This window comes from Scyliorhinus torazame, chromosome 2 (assembly GCF_047496885.1).
Source record: "Scyliorhinus torazame isolate Kashiwa2021f chromosome 2, sScyTor2.1, whole genome shotgun sequence".
Lineage (NCBI taxonomy): Eukaryota > Metazoa > Chordata > Chondrichthyes > Carcharhiniformes > Scyliorhinidae > Scyliorhinus > Scyliorhinus torazame.
In genome coordinates, this window is record NC_092708.1 from 156,863,109 (window position 1) to 156,888,694 (window position 25,586).

Below are 25,586 nucleotides of genomic sequence, written 5' to 3' on the forward strand. Positions count from 1 at the left end.
ATGGGGGTTATGGGGGAGGGGGGATATGGGAAGGGGGATATGGGGGATATGGGGAGGGGGGATATGGGGGATATGGGGAGGGGGGATATGGGGGATATGAGGGAGGGGGGATATGGAGGATATGGGGGAGGGGGATATGGGGGAATATGGGAGATATGGGGGAGGGGGGATATGGGGGATATGGGGGAGGGGGATATGGGGAGGGGGGATATGGGGGAGGGGGGGATATCGGGCCGGGAGGGGGAGGCTCACCCTGGCTGCCCTGATGAGGTCGTTCACCTTCTTGTGGCACTGGATGCCTGTCCGTGGCGTCAGAGCCGCAGCACTGACGGCCTCTGTCACCTCCCTCCACAGACTCCGGCTGAGGCATGGGGCGACCCTGCGGCCGTGTCCAGGATACAGGGCCTCCCTCTTCTGCTCCACTGCGTCCAGGAGCGCCTCGATGTCGCGGTACTGGAACCTCGGGGCTGCGCGGCGGGCGGCCATCCGGTCGGGTCTTCTGGTCGGGTGGGGGGAGCAGCGCGTCTTATGAGCCATCACGCCGTGTGGCGTGAATGATGCCGCACGGCGTGAACCACGTGAGCCAGCGCGAATAGCGTCACGCCGCTGCTAGCCCATTCCGGGCTGGAGAATTAGCGATGTTTGGGGGGGCCCAACGCCGGACTGATTTGCGCCGTTTTTGGCGCCGGGTAGCGGACATCGCACCGATTGCGGAGAATCCCGCCCCAGGTTCTGAATTATGAGAATTCAATTATGTTAAATCCTGCTAATCCTATTTGTTACATGTACTGGCTTTGGTTTTGGTTAAATCTTTGCAACTTTGTTTTATGATGCATGTAATTATAGACCAAAATGAAAAGGTTACCTGTGGGGTGTGGTCGTCACCACTGATGTATATATTGTGTATATAGGATGTTGATATAGGTGCTTTACGATAAGGCCCCTGTTACGGGGGTGGATCCCTGCCTGCTGGCTCCGCCCAGTAGACGGAGTATAAATATGTGTGCTCCCAGTACAGCAGCCATTTCGTCAGCTGCTGTAGGAAGCCACACATCTCAGTGTAATAAAGTTTTGATTACATCCTACTCTCGTCTTTGTGTAATTGATCGTGCATCATGTGGTATGTAATGAGCTCTTTGATATAGGTCTATGATATTAGGTACATCTTGTAACAAAATTGTGAAGCCATTTTAAAGCAACATTTAGTATTGCGAAGCTTTCTTTCATCTCAGGAGGATTTTGGAGACTTCAATCATCGTGAAGCCCACACTTACCTCATCAGAGAACGGGAGGGTTGGGAACCCAAAGTTCCAACAGACCTTGGAGTTTCCAAATGTGCCCAGAACGGGAGTGGGCTACAAATGGGCAAGTTCGGCAGATTGAGTTCTTTGGGCCGAGCAAGATGAAAAATGGTGCCAAACCCCAGGTCACGTGATTGAGAATGGAGCCCCTTTGAAAACAAGTTGGCCAGGCAGGGGACAGGGAGAGGAGTCAGGACGAGAGCCCAAAAAGAAGCCCCCGGTAAGGGACAGAGATAGGTCCCACATAAGCTCAGTAAAAAAAAAGAGAAGAGAAAGGGGTTCTGAGCAGAAAAAGAGTTGCAGTGAACAGACTTTAAGTGAAGATTTTTTTCTTTGTTCTTTTATGGGCTGAGGCATGCTCCCATGAGCAGTGCAGTTAGTGTTGGCTGCACAAAGAAATCATTATAATGAACCGGCAGCAGTAAGCTTCCATACCAGCTGCATTTCAATCAATGGGCACAGGTTAATCACTCATTGCAATCCAAGCATCTGTTTTGGGGGGTTATCTTTATCTAATTTAGCCCCCTGAAAGTTTGAATCTTCCGACAAAGATCTATGCGTGGGATTAAAAGGATTAATTTTGAAGCAAACTGCTGGATGAGTTTCCTGGTTCCTTAACTCCCCACCACTAACTTTGTGAATCGAACATCACTTCCCTGCCGCCAGTGTCCTGATATGTGCCCTCCCACACAATTCTGCCTGTCCACCTGTCTCGTTTCCACTCCAGCAGACTCTATAATATCCAGCCTAAATTTCTTGTATTTTAAAAAATTATTAGAATAGCCCGAATCTTCTGAGGAGCTGCCTTAACTGTCGGATCAGCTTCTATTTTTCTCTGCCAGGTTGGAGCTCCGCATTACTCGAGACGCTGGGACTGGAAGTTGCAATCCCTTGAAGAGCTTCATTGTAGCACGGGAGTGTCGCGGAAAGACACGCACATACTCTTTTACAGCACTAGCTGCCTGAATCTGGTGCAGCAAGGCCAGTCTCACATAAATTATAGAATCATAGAATACCAACAGTGCAGAGGAGGCCATTCAGCCCATCGAGTCTGCACCAACCCTCTGAAAGAACACCCCATCCAGGCTCACTCCCCCACCCTATCCCCAAAACCTTGCAACCCCAATTAATCTTTGGACACTAAGGGACAATTTAGCCTGGCTAATCTACATAACCTGCACATCTTTGGACTGTGGTCGGAAACCGGAGCACCTGGAGGAAACCCACACAGACACGGGGAGAACGTGCAAACTCCACACAGTCACCCAAAGTCGGAATTGAACCAGCTGTGAGACAACAGTCATAACCACTGCACCACCATGCCATCCCATATTCTAATCTCTTCGCAAAATTGAAAAATTATGTTCGAAAGTGACATAAAATTCAAGTGACAAAGAGTTGCTCACCTGATGGATACAATCCTAGCTTTTAAATGTTTAAATCATTAAACATTTCCAGCTGATAGAAAATATAGAGGAAATAATCTCAACTTCAAACCTAGTTTTACCTTCAGTACTTTGTAACGATTTGATAGTCAGGGCTATTGTTTTGAAGTACCACCATACTTCAGTGTGTTACCACGTCTTGTTTGTTTTATGAGTCACTGGAAATAGCTAGTAAACAGTTTTTCTCAAAATTATTTATTAGGAACTATTTACAAAGACCTCATGATGAGTACAGGGTTTTCGGAATACAGAATTCTCGGTTTGATCTCTTGGAGACTCTTGGTCATCTGACTCTTGATGTCATGCTTACATCATCACCTTCATCAACCTCATTGTCTCGTTAACATAACCATTCATCCTTAGCAGCTGTAAATTTACATCAGTTTTTTCTGGAAGAAATTTCTATTGCACCCCCCTCCCCCCACACCATTTTTCTGATGAACTTGGTGACTACAACAATGCAAAATCCTTCCATGTTTCTAATTGGAGTCACCTCAATTCAACTGCTTCCCATTTAACTGGTAGAAAGTGACAGACCAGTGGACCCCACCCTTGTATCAGAAAGTCTTATAGCGTTATCCAACATAAAAATTGAGAATGCAGCCTGCCAATAGATCCCAGAGCACAGAAAAAAAACCATCGAAACAAATAAAATTGGCTAAAAAGGAACAAATGTCGTCTTGTTTCCGCTGATGCCGAGATCATTCACATGGCTGCCATTTTATGCAATGATTTTCTGCAGCTTGTGGTAGTGACTGTAAGCATGAGACAGTCTGGAGAGGAGAAATAGTTCATCCTCATTTTGGATAAAAACACAAACCAAATGGCAATGATTATTGACAGCAATATGCAGCGATTCAGGTGAGACTTGTAGGCATTTATAACCAATGGGCTGCTTCTTTAATTTTAACCCTTTATTGAACTGTCACATTGCGACAAGGTCCTTAATAAGAAGTAACAGTTGGTGAACTGCTGAAAGGGGGTGTTTTTCAGGCCTTAATTCTGTATTACTGATTCAATAATTCAACAACCTTCAAGCCAAGATTTTAAGAGAAAAATATGCATATATAAAAACATAGATACAGATTGGCCTGTTGTTACAGTCCATGTAAAAAGCCCACCGGCACTCACCCCGACTCCATCCTTCACCCAACGTCAGATTGGTTTAGTTGGTGACATTCAGAAAAGAAGCAGCCATAATTTAGAATAGGTCCACGTTCGGTTTTGAATTCTCCAACATACTTATCGGGGCTGCTGTATTCCACATGCGGTTCATTTTATTCCTTGTCACAGACTGAACAACCATGTTAACTAGTCAATTTTTTTTCTAATTTTGAGAAAAGATCCTGATGTGATTGACATTGTGGTTTCCTGAACTGACTTATTTAATGAAACAGTGCAGAAATCTCCAGTATGACAATGATTAATGGCCACCCGAGTGCTTAGCAACATAAAGATTGCAGTTATGACAGGGTCGGGGCATGACATGTGAAAATCCTGACGACCCAATCCCCACAGCTTGACATTTGTCAGTCAATCTCTGTCAATCTCTTGCTCAACATTTCAGATTCTCTTCACCTCCCTCACATGTGACTAAAAATAGCAGCGTTTTAACGCCGTGCTCAGTACTTATTTCCCAACATCACCGTCATATTTATTCCACAATTTCTCTTCACAACAAACACAAATCTATCGTAACCCCTCCCCCCCGTTGATATTTGCTCCAGAATCTTCAATGCCGATGGGTTACTCAGATAAAGTTGTATCATTTTTCATCTATCCGAATTTGCTAATTTAAAACTTTCTTTCACATTTGATCTTATTAATCACACAAACCATGACTAAATGCTAACTATTGCCAATTTTACAATAACTGAGTTGCTTCTTTGAAAGGTTACAGAGAGAAGACAGTGTAACCTGCGGGTATGCGTGGCAGTTGTGTGAGGCTGCAGGGTGGCAGTGGGTAATAATAATAATAACCTTTATTGTCACAAGTGGGCTTACATTAACACTGCAATGAAGTTACTGTGAAAAGCCCCTAGTCGCTACATTCCGACGCCTGTTCGGGTACACAGAGGGCGAATCCAGAATGTCCAAAGTACCTAACAGCAGGTCTTTCGGGACTTGTGGGAGGAAACCGGAGCACCCGGAGGTAGCCCACACAGACACGGGGAGAACGTGCAGACTCCACACAGACAGTGACCCAAGCCAGGAATTGAACCTGGGACGCTGGAGCTATGAAGTAACAGTGCTACCCACTGTGCTACCATGCTGCTCATGGTAGAGGGCAGGATGGCAGGTGGGTGAGGTGAGTTGGTTGGTGAGGTCATTTGGATGTCAAGTGGAGAGGTCGGTCAGGGAGTGGTCGGGTCAAGCTGGAAATGGTTGTCAGGTCGGGAGCTGGTCAGATTGGGTCGGGAGTGCTTCGGGTGTTGGGGCTAGTCAGGTTGGGTCAGGGGCTAGTCAAGTTAGGTCAGAGGGGAGTTGGGGTGTTGCGGACAGTCGGGTAATGAGATAGTGTCAGGTCAAGTTGGTGAGGAGTAGAATGGTGGGGTTATTCAAGTTAGGTTAGGGATCAGGAGTAAATGGGGCATCAGGAGGGAGTTGGGTTCAGGGTAGTCGGAGAATGGAATGGGGGCGAGGCAAGTTGGCTCTGGGGGGGGGGGGGTCTAGGGATAGGGGGTGCAGTCGGGAGATCAAGATGTATTTGGGGTTGGCCAGCCAGGCCATCCGTGATTAGCCCATCTCACTTTAGCACCACTAAATGGAACGCGATTCCCAATTCACCAACAATTCCATGTCTTACCTTCTGACTGTTACTGACCATCACACTGTCCTCTTTGTGACGATGCTACTACAAAAGCTACCACGAAACAAACATTCCAAAGCAACTTTGTCAATCAAACCGTACTCTATTCCGTACAAAAGTGAACATAAGACTCTTGTGTAGTCCCTTAGTGTCTGTCTTCCATGTTTCTTTGCCTGTCTTTATGCTCCTATGTAGTGGTGCAGCTTGACTGGGCCGAGGCTACTGACTTTCACTGAGTGCCCTCATGAAGCTCTGGGCCTGGCTTCAGACAAAACCACCTCAGCATGAGCTGCCTTGCTCACAGGCAACAGCAGGGGCATTGGCAGAGTGGCAGTGGTGAGGACAAATTCTATCACCCTGAGGGTGCAGCCGTTTTGTTCTCCATGGAACCTCTGGTATTCACCCGGGGCAGCACTTCAGCAATCCAAGTGATTTCTCAGATGATCGATTAGTGGACTGCTGTGATGCCCTGCACACAACACTGGTATCGACAGCCATGATGGCAGCATTCTGAGCAATGTGCAGAGGTTATGTGGCCCCAGTTTGAACTTCTGCTGCAATGTTCCAATGTTGAGGACCCTCTGCCTACTCTGCAATAGAAGGTGAGATATCAGCCCTTGGACGCTGCTTCATGGTTGGGTCTAATGTAATTGGCCAGCATAATCACACTGGAAATGATGGGCTCCACTATACAAACACCTGTGCTAGATTTGTGACAGAGTCCTCACTGCTCCTTAGAGAAAGGCGCAAGGTGTTGATGTGATGAGGGGAGGGGGAAAGCAAGGGATGTATTTGTTCACCATCCGCAGTTTATAAATCTAGCAGGAATAATGGGATGAGGGAGGATTAGGCACTGTTACAACCATGTCAGGATGGGTGATATGATTCCCAGACTCTCCCACTTCAAGTTTGACCATCACAGGATTTCTTTCTTGAGAAATTAACGAGGAAGTGCTTCACCGGTTTAATACACGTCCCACTATTTAAGCTTTTAGGTTGTAAAGAGTTAGTCAGATGGGTTTTCTTAGGTTAAACAAAGGGCAAGACAGGTTTATTGAAACTATTACGGGAACTTTAAAAAAAAAATCACAACCACCATTCACACATCACACGCATTCGCCTGAGCTACACACAGACACCACGGGCGAAATTCTCCGGAAACGGCGCGAGCCCAAAACGGCGCATATCAGTCGGGCATCACGCCGCCCCAAAGGTGCGGAATGCTCCGCATCTTGGGGGGCTGAGCCCCAACCTTGAGGGGCTAGGCCGGCGCCGGACGAATTTCCGCCCCGCCAGCTGGCGGAAAAGGCCTTTGGTGCCCCGCCAGCTGGCGCGGAAATGACATCTCCGGGCGGCGCATGCGCGGGAGCGTCAGCGGCCGCTGACGGCATTCCCGCGCATGCGCAGTGGAGGAAGTCTCTTCCGCCTCCGCCATGGTGGAGACCGTGGTGAAGGCGGAAGGGAAAGAGTGCCCCCACGGCACAGGCCCGCCCGCGGATCGGTGGGCACCGATCGCGGGCCAGGCCAGAGAATTGCCGGGGGGGGGGCGCAAATCACGTGACACCGCTCCGACTCCAGCCCGCCGATTCTCCGGCGACCAGAGAGTCGGCAGCAATCGTGCAGGCGCGGTCGCCGCGGTGCTGGTCGGGGGCTGCTCAACAGGCCCCCCCCCCCGCCGATTCTCCGTACTTGATGGGCGCGGTGCCTGTCGAGTTCGGCTGAGTCGCGCCGGCGTCATTCGGGTGTAGCCCTACCCGGTGGGACCTCGCCGTTCATGCTGCGGGTGCTGTCCACGTGTGGGGAGGTGGATCCGATTCCGGGGGAGGGGCCCCCACGGTGTTCAGGCCCGTGATTGGGGCCTACCGATCGGCGGGCGGGCTAAATACGGGGGGGGGGGGGTCCTATGTTCCTCCGCGCACTCCTGTAGGGCTCCGCCATGTTGACTGGGGGCCGGCGCGGAGAAGGCAACCCACGCGCATGCGCGGACTCGCAGGCGGACTCGCACCGGCTGTGCTGGCCCCCTGTGCGGCGCAGGATGGCTGCTCCTAGGGGCCAGATGACACTGTCGTAAAACGCTCCGACGTTTACGACGGCGTCAACACTTATCCCCAGGATCCGAGAATCCCGCCCAGTACTTCGAAACGCTCTGCACATCAGTCTCTAACCCGCCGGCGTGCTGAACCAGAAATCTGGCGCGGCAGGACGGAGAATCCGCCCAAGGTGTTGCTGAGCAGAAAACTTGTGAATTAATTACAATAACGGCTGATACTCCCCTCTTCATGTAAAGAAACCAACAATTATCTGTTTGCATTCTTGATTTCTCTCACATTCAAGCCCAATTAAAGACAATTCTACATTAATTAAAATTATAAGACCATAAGACATAGGAGCGGAAGTAAGGCCATTCGGCCCATCGAGTCCACTCCACCATTCAATCATGGCTGGTTTCAACTCCATTTACCCGCTCTCTCTCCATAGCCCTTAATTCCTCGAGAAATCAAGAATTTATCAACTTCTGTCTTAAAGACACTCAACGTCCTGGCCGCCACCGCCCTCTGTGGCAATGAATTCCACAGACCCACCACTCTCTGGCTGAAGAAATTTCTCCTCATTTCTGTTCTAAAGTGACTCCCTTTTATTCTCAGGCTGTGCCCCCGGGTCCTAGTCTCCCCTGCTAATGGAAACAACTTCCCTACATCCACCCTATCTAAGCCATTCATTATCTTGTAAGTTTCTATTAGATCTCCCCTCAACCTCCTAAACTCCAATGAATATAATCCCAGGATCCTCAGACGTTCATCGTATGTTAGGCCTACCATTCCTGCGATCATACGTGTGAATCTCCGCTGGACCCGCTCCAGTGCCAGTATGTCCTTCCTGAGGTGTGGGGCCCAAAATTGCTCACAGTATTCTAAATGGGGCCTAACTAATGCTTCATAAAGCTTCAGAAGTACATCCCTGCTTTTATATTCCAAGCCTCTTGAGATGAATGACAACATTGCATTTGCTTTCTTAATTACGGACTCAACCTGCAAGTTTACCTTTAGAGAATCCTGGACTAGGACTCCCAAGTCCCTTTGCACTTCAGCATTAATGAATTTTGTCACCACTTAGAAAATAATCCATGCCTCTATTCTTTTTTCCAAAGTGCAAGACCTCGCACTTGCCCACGTTGAATTTCATCAGCCATTTCTTGACCACTCTCCTAAACTGTCTAAATCTTTCTGCAGCCTCCCCACCTCCTCCATACTACCTGCCCCATCACCTATCTTTGTATCATCGGCAAACTTAGCCAGAATGCCCCCAGTCCCGTCATCTAGATCGTTAATATATAAAGAGAACAGCTGTGGCCCCAACACTGAACCCTGCGGGACACCACTCGTCACTGGTTGCCATTCCGAAAAAGAACCTTTTATCCCAACTCTCTGCCTTCTGCCTGACAGCCAATCGTCAATCCATGTTAGTACCTTGCCTCGAATACCATGGGCCCTTATTTTACTCAGCAGTCTCCCGTGAGGCACCTTATCAAAGGCCTTTTGGAAGTCAAGATAGATAACATCCATTGGCTCTCCTTGGTCTAACCTATTTGTTATCTCTTCAAAGAACTCTAACAGGTTTGTCAGGCACGACCTCCCCTTACTAAATCCATGCTGACTTGTCCTAATCTGACCCTGCACTTCCAAGAATTTAGAAATCTCATCCTTAACAATGGATTCTAGAATCTTGCCAACAACCGAGGTTAGGCTAATTGGCCTATAATTTTCCATCTTTTTCCTTGTTCCCTTCTTGAACAGGGGGGTTACAACAGCAATTTTCCAATCCTCTGGGACTTTCCCGGACTCCAGTGACTTTTGAAAGATCATAACTAACGCCTCCACTATTTCTTCAGCTATCTCCTTTAGAACTCTAGGATGTAGTCCATCTGGGCCCGGAGATTTATCAATTTTTAGACCTCTTAGTTTCTCTAGCACTTTCTCCTTTGTGATGGCTACCATATTCAACTCTGCCCCCTGACTCTCCGGAATTGTTGGGATATTACTCATGTCTTCTACTGTGAAGACTGACGCAAAGTACTTATTTAGTTCCTCAGCTACTTCCTTGTCTCCCATCACAAAATTACCAGCGTCATTTTGGAGCGGCCCAATGTCAACTTTTGCCCCCCGTTTGTTTTTAATGTATTTAAAGAAACTTTTACTATCATGCCTACCTTCATATTTGATCCTCTCTTTCCTTATCTCTCTCTTTGTTATCCTCTGTTTGTTTTTGTAGCCTTCCCAATCTTCGGACTTCCCACTACTCTTTGCCACATTATAGGCTTTCTCTTTTGCTTTGATGCATTCCCTTACTTCCTTTGTCAGCCATGGCTGCCTAATCCCCCCTCTGATAACCTTTCTTTTCTTTGGGATGAACCTCTGCACTGTGTCCTCAATTACTCCCAGAAACTCCTGCCATTGCTGTTCTACTGTCTTTCCCACTAGGCTCTGCTCCCAGTCGATTTTCGTCAGATCCTCCCTCATGCCCCTGTAGTTACCTTTATTTAACTGTAACACCTTTACATCTGATTCTACCTTCTTTCTTTCAAATTGGAGATTGAATTCTACCATATTATGATCACTGCCTCCTAAGTGCTCCCTGACTTTAAAATCTTTAATCAAGTCTGGCTCATTACATAACACTCAGTCCAGAATGGCCTGTTCCCTCGTGGGCTCCATCACAAGCTGTTCCAAAAAGCCCTCCTGTAAACATTCAATGAATTCCCTTTCTTTGGGTCCACTGGCAGCATTATTTACCCAGTCCACCTGCATATTGAAGTCCCCCATGATCACTGTGACCTTGCCTTTCTGACATGCACTTTCTATTTCGTGGTGCATTTTGTGCCCCCGGTCCTGACCACTGTTAGGAGGCCTGTACATAACTCCCATTATGGTTTTTTTGCCTTTGTGGTTCCTCAACTCTACCCACACAGACTCCACATCATCTGACCCTATGTCATTTAGTGCTATTGATTTAATTTCATTCCTAATTAACAAGGCAACCCCGCCCCCTCTGCCCACCTCCCTGTCTTTTCGATAGGTTGTGAATCCCTGGATGTTTAAATGCCAGTCCTGAACCCCCTGCAACCATGTCTCTGTGATGCCTACCACATCATACCTGCCAGTCACAATCTGGGCCACAAGCTCATCTACCTTGTTCCGTACACTGCGCGCATTTAAATATAGCACCTTTAATTCTCTATTGACCGTCCCTTTTTGTTTTCTTAGTGTGGTGGACCTTGGTTTACTGAGCCTTTCCATACACTGTGTCATATTTTGTGGGATGGGGACTATCGTAACCTCTCCTGAGTTTTGTCTTTTCGTGCTTTTTTGTATTCCTAAGCAGCTACGCTTCCCACTGATTACTTCACCTCTTGGTTCCCTGACTTTCCCTTCCCCCCCAATCTTTAGTTTAAAGTCCTATTGACCACCCTATTTATTCTTTTCGCCAGAACACTGGTTCCAGCTCGGTTCAGGTGGAGACCGTCCCAACGGTATAGGTCCCCCCTGTCCCAAAACTGATGCCAGTGTCCCATGAAAAGGAACCCCTCTTTCCCACACCACTCTTTCAGCCACGTGTTAACTTCCTTTATTCTTGCCTCCCTATGCCAATTTGCACGTGGCTCGGGCAGTAATCCGGAGATTATGACCCTTGAGGACCTGTTTTTTAATTTGAATCCTAGCTCTTTATAATCTCTAAACAGGTCCTCTTTCCTAGACTTGCCTATGTTGTTGGTACCGACATGGACCACAACAACTGGATCCTCCCCCTCCCTCCCCAGTATCCTTTCAAGCCGGTCAGAGATGTCCCGCACCCTAGCACCGGGCAGGCAACATACCATGCGGGACTCTTTATCCTGCTCACAAAGGATACTATCTATCCCCCTGATAATAGAATCCCCTACAACTACAACTTGCCTATTTACTCCCTCCCCTTGAATGGCCTGCTGAACCATGGTGCCTTGGTCAGCTGACTCATCCTTCCTGCAGCCCTGTTCGCCATCCACACAGGGAGAAAGTGCCTCATACCTGTTGGACAGAGTCAAGGGCTGAGGCTCCTGAGTTCCTGACTGCTGGTTCCCTTTACCTGCCTGACTTGCAGTCACACCCTGCTGTCCCTGGCCACTGGCAGGATTTAAACTACTTACTCTGACAGGTGTGACTGCCTCCTGAAACACAGTGTCCAGGTAAGTCTCCCCCTCCCGGATGTGCCTCAGTGTTTGAAGCTCAGACTCCAGCTCATCAACTCTGAGCCGGAGCTCTTCGAGCAGCCAACACTTACTGCAGATGTGGTCGCTGCAGCTCGCAATGGGATCTGCCAGCTCCCACATCAAGCAGCTTAAGCACATCACCTGACCAGCCATCATTAATTAATTAATTAGTTTAATTTAAGTTTATGAGTTTAGCTGTGTTTTTTTTTAAATTTGGGGCAGATTTGCTATCAACCACTCAGATCACAGCTTCCCTCTGACGTCACTTTTGGGAAACAAACTGGAAAACAGGAAGTTTCCGTTAGGTTTTTATACTCACAGAGACTGCTCCTCCTCCTCCGAACGGCTCCCGAAATTAGGCCCGAAGAAGAGAGAGAACAAAACAGTAGGGAAAAAGCACCTTCTCCCACTCTTCACCGAATTACCTCACTGCACCAAATTACCAAATTCTCACTCGGTCTGTATCTCTCTCACTCAGGCTGTGTGTCCTTGACCTGCGCAATGCTTACTAATGTGCGCTTTCTGTCTGTCTTTTATACAGACTTTAAGATGACTCACACCAAAACTTCAAAGAGAAGAAAACAATGTGTACCTTTGTGCCCCTTAACAGGCCTCAGGTGACTGCCAGATAACTGCCTCTCAGCAATTAGGGTGGGGGCAGCTTCAGCCAATCAGACACTAATCTACACTGCACTTTTAACTGAAAAACAGCAAAATTAGATGAACCACTTACCTTTCCTGGTTACCTCACTGCACCAAATTCCCACTCGGTCTGTATCTCTCTCACTCAGGCTGTGTCTCCTTGACCTGCGCAATGCTGCCCATTATATTGATCTTTTGATCAACCGTTTTTTAATCTTTACATGGGATGTGTGCATTGCTGGCAAGGCCAACATTTGTTGCCCATCCCACATGTAGGCCAGACCAGGTAAGGATGGCAGATTTCCTTCAGTAAAGGACATGAGCGAACCACATGGGATTTTACGACAATTGACAATGGTTTCATGGGTCGGGATTCTCCCCTACCCAACGGGGCGGGGGAATCCGGCGTAATGGAGTGGCGGGAACCACTCCGGCGTCGCGCCGCCCCAAAGGTGCGGATTTCTCCGCACCTTTAGCGGCCAAGCCCTCCCCTTGAGGGGCTAGGCCTGCGCCTGAGTGATTTCCGCCATGTCAGCTGGTGAGAAAGGCCTTTGGCGGCATGCCAGCCGGCGCCGAAAGAGCTTCGCCGGGCGACGCATGTGCGGACGTTCACGGCATCCCTGCGCATGCGCAGTGGAGGGGGTCTCTACCGCCTCCCCCATAGTGGAGACCATGGCGAAGGCGGAAGAAAAAGAGTGCCCCCACGGCAGAGGCCCGCCCGCCGATCGGTGGGCCCCGTTCGCGGGCCAGGCCACCGTGGGGGCACCCCCCCGGGGCCAGATCGCCCGCGCCCCCCCTCAGGACACCGGAGCCCGCCCGCACCATCTGCTCCCGCCGGTACGGTAGGTGGTTCAATCCACGGCGGCTGGCGAGGGTTGGCAGCGGCGGGACTTCGGCCCATCGCGGGCCGGAGAATAGCCGTGGGGAGCCCCCGACCGGCGCGGCGCGATTCCCGCCCCCGCCGATTCTCTGGTGGCGGAGAAGTCGGGACACGGCGGGGGCGGGATTCACGCCAGTCCCCGGCGATTCTCCGTCCCGGCGGGGGGGTCGGAGAATCGCGCCCATGGTCACCATTACTGAGTCTAATGTTCAATTCCTGATTTCTTTTTTATTGGATCGAGGCGCATGAGCAAACTGGAGTTAATGAGAATCAGGGGGGAAACTCTCCACTGAATTAGTCTTCATACATCTACGAGAAGGCAGTGCTAAAAATAACTCTTATAAAAACACCAGGTCCATAAAATTTAAACAAAACAATTCAGCAGACAAGACATTTCGAAACAAATTAAGTTGAGTCACCTGGGCTTCATGGCTTCGACTGCTAAAGCTTGGAGGTTATGTATGGTCTGTTGAACACCATGATTTAGCTAATCATGTATTGTTCCAGTTTATTAAAGGAGCTGTTTATTAAGCCTACTGCATTTGCATCATGACTATTTGAGCTCAAACAGTGATTTGACATTCCTAAATTAAATTTGAATATTTATATGCTCATTCATGCATCTATTTCTTCTATTTACTGTTCACAGTTTATCATTTAGAAGTCTCTCAATCTACAGCCATTTTATTTGTATTCCATAATCCTGAATTTCCCATTTCTCTCCAGATTCTTTTGTATCTAAATTGGTTTATGTTTCCCTGATGTTTGCAATTCACTGCCTCGGCTACAAATACAAATGAAGAGGGTCATTGCAATTTGAAAAAAATCGGCTGCCATTTGAATTTCTATCCCTTATACAATGCAAAAAGTAATTTTTACTACTTTTCAGAAAGATTATCAACACCAGAAAAACAAATTGACTTTGTTGCTTCAATCAGTTAGAGAGATATTAATCCGCAAGTATAACCGCAATCTTCCGTTCCATGCCATTTTAACTCAGTATCTTGCCCTCATGCCTGCTGCAATGCTCCAGTGAAGCCTGGGTTGAGTGCGGCAGCCATAAATTTTGACCTTCCTCCTCCATCTTAAACCCCCTTTTAATATTCCATACAAAATTAAATTAAAGTCTCCAAAATCTCAGAGGACAAAAGGCTGCTCTCCCTCTTTTTGAGAGAGAGAGCTGACTGGGTCACCACCCCTCAGGTGGGGGACAAGGTTGGGAAGTCGGGGCCTTCATGAATTTTTTTTTTTTAATTTAGAGTACCCAATTCATTTTTTCCAATTAAGGGGCAATTTAGCGTGGCCAATCCACCTACCCTGCACATCTTTGGGTTGTGGGGTCGAAACCCACGCAAACACGGGGAGAATGTGCAAACTCCACACGGACAGTGACCCAGAGCTGGGATCGAACCTGGGACCTTGGCGCCGCAAGGCAGCAGTGCTAACCACTGTGCCACCGTGCTGCCCGGGGCCTTCATGAATAACCTCACTAGTGTGAAAATTGAACCCACACTGTTAGCGTTGCTCCATATCACAAACCAGCCATCCAGCCAATGGAGCCAACCGACTCCCTAATATTCCAAACATGTATTACCTCAATGCAATCCTTCCCTCTCCCTTTCACACCAGGTCATCTGTCTTTTTTTCTTAAAGTTGTTAGTTTTTGTTGCAGTTTCTACATTCTCCCTCCTTTTAGTTCTGGCGAAGAGCCTAAGGACTTGAAACATTGGGCACAATTTAACCGGACAAATTCTATGTCCATCTTTGGGCGCGCTTAGTAGGGTGATTCTTGGTGGTGGCAGTGCGGAGAAATACCCCTCCAATCAATGGCATTGAACATAGCCCCGCCCCGCCCCCCCCCCCCCCCCGTAACTTTGTCATTTGTTCTGACCTCGGGGGTTTCTCATCGAGGATGGACTTAGAGTCATTTCCTGCTGGCAACTCCAACAGGAAAGGCTCCTTGCAGATCCGTGGGTCATTTTGTCTGACTGCCCCGATCTCTCCCCCTCCTCCCCATTCAGCCCCCACCTCCTATTCCCCCCCCCCCCACCTACACACACACACACACATACACCTCAACCTCCTCAACCTCAGGGAGGCCTCCAGGAACAGCCTTTCACCCCTCCTCCACCTGTTAAGGCCTCCCGGACCGATCTCTGGCAGTGCCAACCTGGCATGGGCGTCCTGGCACTGCCACAGTGGCATCCTTGCTGTGTCCCTGCCAGCCTGGCAGTGTCACCTGGGTAACCTGGCAGTGCCAGTGTAACACTGTCAGGGTGCCTGTCTGGAGAGCCAGCGTGCCACCCTACCCTATCCCCAATCATGCGGGAGTCTCTAATGGCCTGTGAGGTCCCCCTAGTTGCCATTATGACTGGTCCATGTTTTTGGGAGGCAGTACTAAACTGCGCCCTGGCGAGGTCTCTCAAGCGCGGCCCAATAGCTCTTTTAAATATGTTGATCTGGATCGCACCCAGCGAGGGCGGGATACAGATCGTGACGTCTCGTGGGACTCCGTTAAATCTCACGATGCATTTCGAGTGTGGCAAATCCCACGAGAGGCCTCTCACGAGATTCAACACCCTTGTCTCAATGCCAATTCAGGTGCAACAAGGCCGTTAAATCATGCCCGATAACACTGTTTATCTCCCAGTAGATGCTGGCAGACCTGCTCAATTTTTCCAATGTCCTTTGCTCCTGTTTCAGTTTCCAGTAATTTTGGGGAGATCACGATATTTTTGAAATTTAGGAAATAAAGGTTTCCTAAGTAAAGCGTTAACCACTTGCTTTCGAAAAATAACTAGAACCGGATGAAGAACAGAATCCGATGAGTTAACTCTTCTGTAGTGAAATGCTGCCACCATAATTTTGAATAATATTTAAAGTAAATGGCCAGTTGCCTCATTATGGCAATGAGTGGTAAATTATTCATCTTTAAAGTCATGTGGTGGTGCTTTAATACAAGCTGTGCATGAGTGATGCTCAAACGTGTTTGAAAATTATTAATGTAGGCCCATGCTGTGGAAACTCGTGCTATGGAAATTTTATAATTTAATTTGGCTTCATCAATTGCCTTGAGCGGTATTATCATTCATCCTTCAGTGGAAATTTCCAATTTTGTACAGTTGGCATTTGAGATGGCTGCAATCTAACGGACTAAATTCTAAGTGTCATTTGGGTGTGATTGGTGGGGCGTTGCTCGAAGCCCGTTGGCGAGATCGCGACCCGTATCTAAAGACATTTAATGCCGAAAATGAGCCCCCATGAGCTTCTTACCATTCTGGGCTTCCTCGCTGTCTGCTGCTTGCCGCTAACAAGAGGGAGCTGCTTTTAAATGCAGTCAACGCAGAAGAAAGAAGATTGGCAGCGCACAGACCAGCACTTCACTTCAGTGTTGCAAACCTCAACAGGCTGTTGGATGTGATGGGTGCATGACATGTCATCCTATTCCCCCGAGAGGGTTGAAGGTCCAGCAGCAAGGCCAACAATGCCTCCTGGGAGGCAGTGGCAACTGCAGTAAGTGCAGGCAGCTTGTACCGGAGGACCGCCATCCAGTGCCGGAAGAAAATAACAACCTCCAACGAGCTACAAGGGTAAGTCACCACCTCTCTTCTGGCATCTCTTCCGCCTGCCACCCCCAAATTTCCAACCCCACCCCCCCAGACAAATCGCTGGCTGACACCTTGCACCCTCTCCATGCCAATCTTCGCGCTTGTTCCTCAGAACCCCCAAGCACCCACCAGCACAACCCCTTCATGTCCAGGTCTGCTGGCCTTCACATACCACTTGCTTTACACCCCCATGATCCACCAAGCATGTAGCTCACAATGCCCTGTCTCTGTCCCCGCAGGCGAAGCTCGCACATAACAAGAGGGGACGAGACATGACGGAGGGTGGAGTAACCAATATCAGAGTCCTCACCCAACATGAGGAACGGGCTCTGGAGATCGCCGGTGCAACAGAGGACAAAGCAGTAACTGACTGTGAGGTTGCCCTGCACTGCAGAGGTGAAGATCCACTGCCCCTTCACCCAGATGACTTGCCTCCGTTGAGTTGCTCAAGTCAGACAAAATGATCCGTCACTCTCACTGACCGCATGTTCCTTATCTCGCAGGGTCACTACCCGATCAGGCCTGGCCATCTGGGTGCAACTCACCCCGCTCCCCCCCACCCCCCCGCCACACAAAAGAAAAGCTCCGAGGAGACCACCATCAATGTGTCACAGCTTTCATCTGCACCTTCCAGCAGCATAGAGACTCACACCTCGGTGGGCAACATTAGTGGACAGGCTTCTGGGGCACAATCTGGTGAGCACCACACAGATGGTGATGCACATCAGGCAGAGGGAGGAACATCCAGGGGAGTCATCAGTCGGAGGTCTGCAGGACCCCAGGACTCAGTTGAGTCCCAGTCAGATGCCGAGCCTCTGGGCCAGGCTATCCTGGTGCTCATGCAGTCACTAGGGTGAGGCCATGAGATTCAGAGGGATATGTCAGTGACACTGCAGCAAGTCCATAGCCAATTGGAGGAGTCCTAAAGGGTACGGGCGCAGGAGCTGGCAATGGCACTGCGTGGCACCGAGGTCAACTTTGCTAGGGTGGCGATCATAGGGGAAAGCATGGTGCATGACGCCCATGCCATGAATGGTGGTGTCCAAAGCGTGGCTCAATCAGTGATGATCATTGGCTGAGCGCCTCAACAGCATGACCCTGCCACTGAGGGACATGTCCCATACGCAGTTGGACATGGCCGAGGCACTGCAGAGCATGTCCCAGTCACTGAGGAGCATCACTGAGGGTGTAGACACCATGGTGCAGACAATAGGGACCCTCAAGGACTGGTAGCACCAGATGACCCAGAGGCCTCTGGAGTTCACTCCAGCTGCCGTTCCATCCCGCTGTGTAAATTAACGTGACAAAGGCCTCACATGTATCAGGTGTGACATGTTTCAATAGTGTACACAACGGACTTTTCCAGTTCCCCTAGCTACAGATAGTGACGCCCTCCCCCCTCAGTGTCCCCCTCCCCCCCCCCCCCCCCCCAGTGCCCACTAAGTGCTCCTAACCTTTCTTGATCTCATGGTCCGGTGTTATGTCTGGGTTGATACCAAACTGATTAGCTGTTGGCGCAAATCTTAATTTTGGCTTTTCCTGCTATCTCGCCGGCTCGCCCAAATCCGTGGCAGGCACGGTTCGGCTATCAGATCATGGCCCATTCTTTATAGAGTCATAAGGCGGGGTTTAGTGGGCTGATTGTCATTGGTCCTTCTGTGGTCGCTAATTATTATGAGAGGACCATAATGGGATCTCAGTTTTTAGATCTTCCCCCCCCCCCACCAAAAGAGGTGATATGAGAGCGGGTGTTGTGCATGCATTGGGCAGGAGGGCTGGAGACTGTGGAGGAGGGTGAGGTAGTGCTAGTGATGGGGAGAGGATGTGGTCCCAATGAGGTGGGGGATGTGCCCCGATGCCGGCAAAGTGGGTGGAGGGGGAGAGTTACTCTGATGCTTGCATGGTGGGGGGGATGTCCTTCTGCATGTGGAAGTTGGGGATGTTCCCCTTGTTTGCTGGGGGTCCAAATCTCCATGAGGGGGTCCTGATCTTTGTGGTGTTTGGGGGAGACAGAGGCGATCTCCTTGGAGGGGAATCCTTTAATGTAACTAGAATTGGGCCCTGATCTCAGAATCCTGGCTTTTCCGCCATGTTTAGGCCCCTCCCTTCCAGCTGGCTGTGTGATCTTCTGCAGCGCTTTCAAATTGCACTAAGTGCATTTTAATCAGGCGAGAAAAGGCATCAGTCAATCCAACGGGTTTCGCACAGCTTTTCTCACCTGATCCAGCATTCTGTACAACTCTGGGAACATTCCACCCACAGACAGCACAGAAAGAAGCCCTTTGGTTCATCATGCCTGTGACAGCCATCAAGCACCTATTTTTTCTGATCCCATTTTCCAGCATTTGGTCCATAGCCTTGTATGCTATGGTGTTTCAAGCACTCAGCTAAATGCTTCTTCAACGTTATGATGGTTCCTGCCTCTACCGTCCGTACAGGCATTGAGTTCCAATTCCAGCCACGCACTGACTCAAAAAGCTTTTCCTCAAATCTCCTCTTAAATCTCCAGCTCCTTACGTTAAATCCATGCCCCCCTGATTATTCAGTCCTCTACTAAGGGGAACATTTTCTTCCGAACTATGGTTTATGTTTCAGCTTTGGAATTTCCAGCTGTCACCAGCAGCAGTAAAAAAAGCAGTAAAAATAGGATCTGGTGGAGTTTAAGTTGCTCAACATGGAGTCAATGAAGAAAATCATGCGAGGAAGAAGCTGTTGATCTACTATCACTCATTTCTTCACCTGGATATAATAGTTAAATTGACCTTTTCCTCCACACGCCCGCCGCCCCCTTTCAAGTGCATTGTCTTTAGGATTAACCTCGAATGCCTGACATTAGTGACCCAAGATGTCTGAATAACCCAGAAAAAGTTAAGAGAGACAAGGGGCCAGATTTTCCCAAACAATTTCTGAGTTCATTTGTGGCGGGTTTTTCGGGGAGTTTCCTCTGACTGCTATTCAATGACATTTGTCATGATATGCAGTCATGCACATAATGAGATACAGACAGGCAGTGACAGACACCCAGTATAGCCAATCAACACAAGACAGAACACAACCAATCACCAGGCAGAACACTAGAAGGTGATCTCGCACTATAACACACATGAGGCATCAACACTCTGCCTCTTTCCACTGGAGACACCTGGAGTGACAATGAATAATCAGGGGGGCATGGATTTAACAGAAGGAGCTGGAGATTCTTTGAGTCAGTGCGTGGCTGGAATTGGAACTCAATGCCTGTAAGGGTGGTGTATATCAGTTAGCACCTTCTACACGTGATTCAGAGCTAGTCTGGTCTAGTTAGTTATAGTAAGCACGCTTAGATTAGTAGAGTGTCAAACCCACAGCGAACTGTGTGCACTGCTTACAAGTTCAATAAAGCGTATTGAACTAACATCAAAGTTTGGAGTCTACTTTCAAGTACAACTGCATTCAGTTGCAGTCCGTGTTACCCCTGGGTTAGTAACACGACATGGTACCAGTAGTCTACTATCTCTAAGTGGTTTACCTCGTGTGATTCCGTGACGACCAACAAGTGCCTTCCAGCGGCAACGAGAAGATCCAGGCCCCTCCACAGCTACGGATCTCCGGCAATCCCAGCGCCAACTGGCGGGTCTTCAAGCAAAGGTTCCTTTTCTACATTGAGGCCTCAGACCTCGAGAATGCGTCTGATGCCAGAAAAATCGCATTGCTCCTATCAACTGCGGGGTCCAAGCCATCCAGATTTCCAACTCGCTTGATTTTACCAACGGCCAGCATAAGACCAAATTCAAGACCGTTTTGGAGAAGTTCGACAGTCACTGTGAAGTCGAAACAAACAAGACCTTTGAGTGCTATATCTTCCAGCAACGCCTTCAGGGTAAGGATGAACCTTTCCAATCCTTTCTAACTCATCTCCGTATATTAACGCAGTCCTGTAATTATGTTGCAACTGCTGATTCCATGATCAGGGATCAGATCGTGTTTGGGGTGCACTCCGATTCCTTGTGGGAGCAACTCCTCAAAATTAAGCACATGACCCTGCCAGTCGCAATCGAGACGTGTATAGTGCATGAGCATGCGAGAAATCGGTGCTCCCGTTTCAAATCGGCAGAATACGAAAAACTTGCCTCCCACGAGGCAGAGAGTGTACAGGCCATCGCCCGGATGCAGCGCTCAGTATCGATGAAAGCAGCCATTTCACACGCTTTTCCCAGGGCCCCATGCATGCGCAACACAAATAGGAGAACAAAGAGGCCGAAAATCAAACTGCGCAGGTGCGAACGTCGGCTGACCGCACTGCGCATGTGCGACGACGCACGGAGCGTAATGACGTCAACGTCATGATGTGCCCGAACTGCGGCACCACCCACTTAAAGCAGCAATGCCCTGCAAAAGGCAGGCGATGTTGAAATTGCGGGAAGCCTGGACATTATGCAGCCTTGTGCAGGTCTGCACCACCAGTCAAGGGCCAGCGATCCCAATTCCAACGCAGGCGCGTTCGATGTGTACAGCAAGGTTTACGGGATTCTGATCCTGGTAGCATTATGGATCCAGAGGACGACTGTCTGGAGTCCCCCTATCGTGTGGGCATCATCACTACATGTGAGTATGCCTCCTCAAATTCAGCAAGACGCCTATCTATCCTCAATGTGGATTGCGCGGACGAATGGCGTGCTGTCATACAAGTAAATCAATGCAGCATCCAGTTCAAGCTGGACACTGGTGCTTCTGCCAATCTCATCTCTCCAGCTGATTTTGACCGCATTAAAAAATAACCCAAGATTCTTCCGCCAGCCTGCCAGCTCCTCGATTATAATGGCAATGCCATAACTGCACTAGGATCTTGTCATCTATTCGTCTCCAACAAGACCATCAATGTCACACTGCGATTCGAAATCGTCAAGCCTGATAAGGCATCCCTGCTCGGTGCCCATGCATGCAAGCTACTCAACCTCGTACAGCTAGTCCATGCCATGTCTTCTTCCAATGTGGATCTTCAGGCTGACATTGATGACATCCTTGCTCCGAATCCGGATGTGTTTGATGGAGTGGGCACTCTGCCATACTGCTACAAGATCCTACTCAGGCCTGATGCCACGCCTGTAATCCATTCACCACGCCGGGTGCCGGCTCCTCTGAAGTAACGTTGAAAGGCACAGCTACAGGAGCTCCAAGACCAGGGCACCATCTCCAAAGTGACGGAACCGACTGACTGGGTCAGCTCGATGGTCTGTGTGAAGAAGCCCTCAGGAGAGTTGCGGATATGCATGGATCCCAAAGATCTTAACCAGAACATAATGTGGGAACACTGTCCAATCCCGAAGCAGGAGGAACTGACCAGTGAGATGGCACACGTCAAATTCTTCACGAAGCTAGATGCATCGCGTGGGTTTCTGGCAGATACAACTGGACGAGTCCAGCAGGAAGCTCTGCACGTTCAACACACCATTTGGCAGGTACTGTTATAACCGCATGCCGTTCGGCATTGTCTCAACCTCTGAAACCTTCCACAGGATCATGGAGCAGATGATGGAGGGCATTGAGGGTGGGCGTGTCTATGTAGATGATGTAATCATATGGTCCACGACCCCGAGGAACACATATCTGGTCTCAAACAAGTCTTTCAACGTGTCCATGCAAACGGCCTCAAGCTGAACAAGGCCAAGTGCTCCTTTGGTATGTCAATCATCAAGTTCTTGGGTGACCAGATATCCCAGCAGGGTGTGCGACCAGATTCGGACAAGGTCAAGGTCATTAATGCCATGAAGACCCCGGAAGACAAAAAGGCGGTACTATGCTTCCTCGGAATGGTGAACTTCTTGGGAAAATTCATTCCCAACATGGCCTCACACGCCACGGCTCTCAGGCATCTGGTGAAGAAGTACACTGCGTTCCAGTGGCTACCCACACACCCAAGCAGAGTGGCTCAAGTTCAAAGCAAAGCTCACCACTGCTCCAGTACTAGCGTTTTTTGACCCAGATAGGGCAACAAAAATCTCCACGGACGCAAGCCAGGACGGTATTGGTGCGGTGCTCCTCCAGAGGGATGACTCTTCGTCCTGAGCTCCAATTGCTTATGTGTCAAGGGCCATGGCTCCTACTGAACAGAGGTACACCAAAATAGAAAAAGAGTTCCTGGGCCTCCTAACCGGCATTGTAAAGTTCCATGACTACGTCTAGGGTCTACCAACATTCACAGTGGAGACTGACCACAGACCCTTGGTCCATATCATTCATAAGGACTTGAATGACCTGCCGCTCAGGCTTCAGCGCAATCTCCTTCGACTCTGAAGATATGATTCGAGTTAATATACACACCAGGTATGGAGCTGATAATTGTGGGTGCCCTGTCCCGCTCCATCACCTCGCCCTGTGAACAGGTTGACTTAATCCGCCAGATTGAGGCACAGGTGCAGCTGTGTGCCAGCAATCTCCCGGCCTCAGATGAAAGAGTGATCAGCATTCGTGAAGAGACTGCCAAAGACCCTCTTCTGCAGCGTGTAATGCACCACCTTGCAAATGGCTGGCAAAAAGGGCAATGCCCTCAGTTCTTTAATGTGAAGGATGACCTGACAGTCGTCGAGGGGATCCTCCTCAAGCTAGATCATATCGTTATTCCTCACAGTCTGCAGAGTTTAGTGCTCAAACAAATCCACGAGGGACACCGAGGTGTCGAAAAGTGTAGGCACAGGGCCCAGCAGGCTGTCTATTGGCCTGGAATCAGCCAGGACATATCCAACATGGTCCTCAATTGTGCGACCTGGGCGTGACTATGTGCTCATCATAGATTACTTCTCAAATTACCCGGAAGTTGTGAAGCTTTCAGACCTCACATCAAGGACAGTCATCAAGGCCTGCAAGGAGAAATTTGCCAGGCATGGTATTCCACTCACTGTCATGAGTGACAATGGTCCCTGCTTCCACAGCCAAGAGTGGTACAATTTCGCCAAGTCGTACCAATTCAACCACATCACCTCAAGCCCACACTACCCGCAGTCCAACGGGAAGGTTGAGAAAGAGGTCCATATAGTGAAGCAACTGCTCTGCAAGGCTGCGGACTCTGCTTCTGACTTCAACCTTGCCCTGTTGAATAGAGACCTGCGGACGACTGTTCCAGCCATACACTTACCAGACCTGGATCACCTCCGTTGCAAAAGGTGCAGCAACTCAGGAACCGGCAAAAGCTGACGTACGATGCTCATGTTACCGATTTGCCTGTGCTATCTCCGGAAGATGCTGTTCGGATCAAGCTACCTGATGAAGGCTGGTCAGCTCCAGCTGTTGTTGTTCGACAGGCTGCTCCCAGATCGTTTGTAGTTCGTATGGCTGATGGCTCCCTTGTCAAGTGCAACAGAAGTGCACTGCGCAAAGTTGCCTGCCCACCACCAGATCCTACTTTTCCACATGTTGTTATGCCTCCTCCAGACACCTCGCACCACGAGGCCACCAATCTGGCAGCAATCCTGCCTGTCAAGGCGCCGTTGGCCCCATCTCCGCAGCTCAGGCGGTCGACAAGGATCAGACGCAAGCCCCAAAGATTGGGGGTGGAATTCTCCCCCCCCCCCACGCCGGGTGGGAGAATCACCCGGGTGCCGCGCGAGTCCTGTCACGCCGTCCCGACGCCCGCACGCGATTCTCCCACCCCCCACAAACCGGCGCGGTGCGAATCACGGCTGGCCGCTGGGAGAATCGCCGCTTGCCGTTGGTAATGGGCGAGCGGCGATTCTCCGGCCCAGAGGCCGAGCGGCCTGCCCAACACGACAGATTCCTGCGGGCGCCATCCACACCTGGCGCTGCCGGCGGGAACAGCGCGGGAACGCTGGGGGGCGGCCTGTGGGGGGGCGAGGGGGGTTCCTGAACCGGGGGGGGGGGGCTCAAAAGGGGTCTGGCCCGCGATCGGTGCCTACCGATCGGCGGGCCGGCCTCTCTGAAGGAGGACCTCCTTTCCTCCGCTGGCCCGCAAGATCCATCCGACATCTTCTTGCGGGGCGGCCGCGGGGAGGACAGCAACCGTGCATGCGCGGGTGACGTCATTTACGCGGCGCTGGTCGCGACATTTACAAAAGCGGCGCCAAGGCCCGGCGCGCGTAAATGACGCGGCGCCGCTCCTAGCCCCCCGGGGGTGGGAGAATAGGCTGGTCACAGCCTCCGACGCTGGAGTGAAACACTCCGGTTTTCACTCCGCCGTCGGGACTTAGTCTCCTGATGGGAGAATTGCGCCCTGGACTTATACACATTTCTCTTGTAAATGTTGTTCTGTATCTGCACACTAGACACCTCTCATGTATATATTCATCCACTCGCTTTCATCCACTCGCTATTTAATGTAAATAGTTCTACATGTAAATACAGACGCATATGCTCCAAGCAATCAACACTATTTTTTTAAAAGGGAGAGATGTCATGATATGCACTCATGCACATAATGAGATACAGACATGCAGTGACAGACACTCAGTATAGCCAATCAACACACAGGACAGAACACAGCCAATCACCAGACAGAACACTAGAAGGTGATCTCGCACTATAAAACACATGAGGCATCAACACGCTGCCTCTTTCCACTGGTGACAACTGGAGTGACAGTCAGGGTGTATATATCAGTTAGCACCTTCTACAAGTGGCTCAGAGCTAATCTGGTCTAGTTAGTTATAGTAAGCATGCTTAGATTA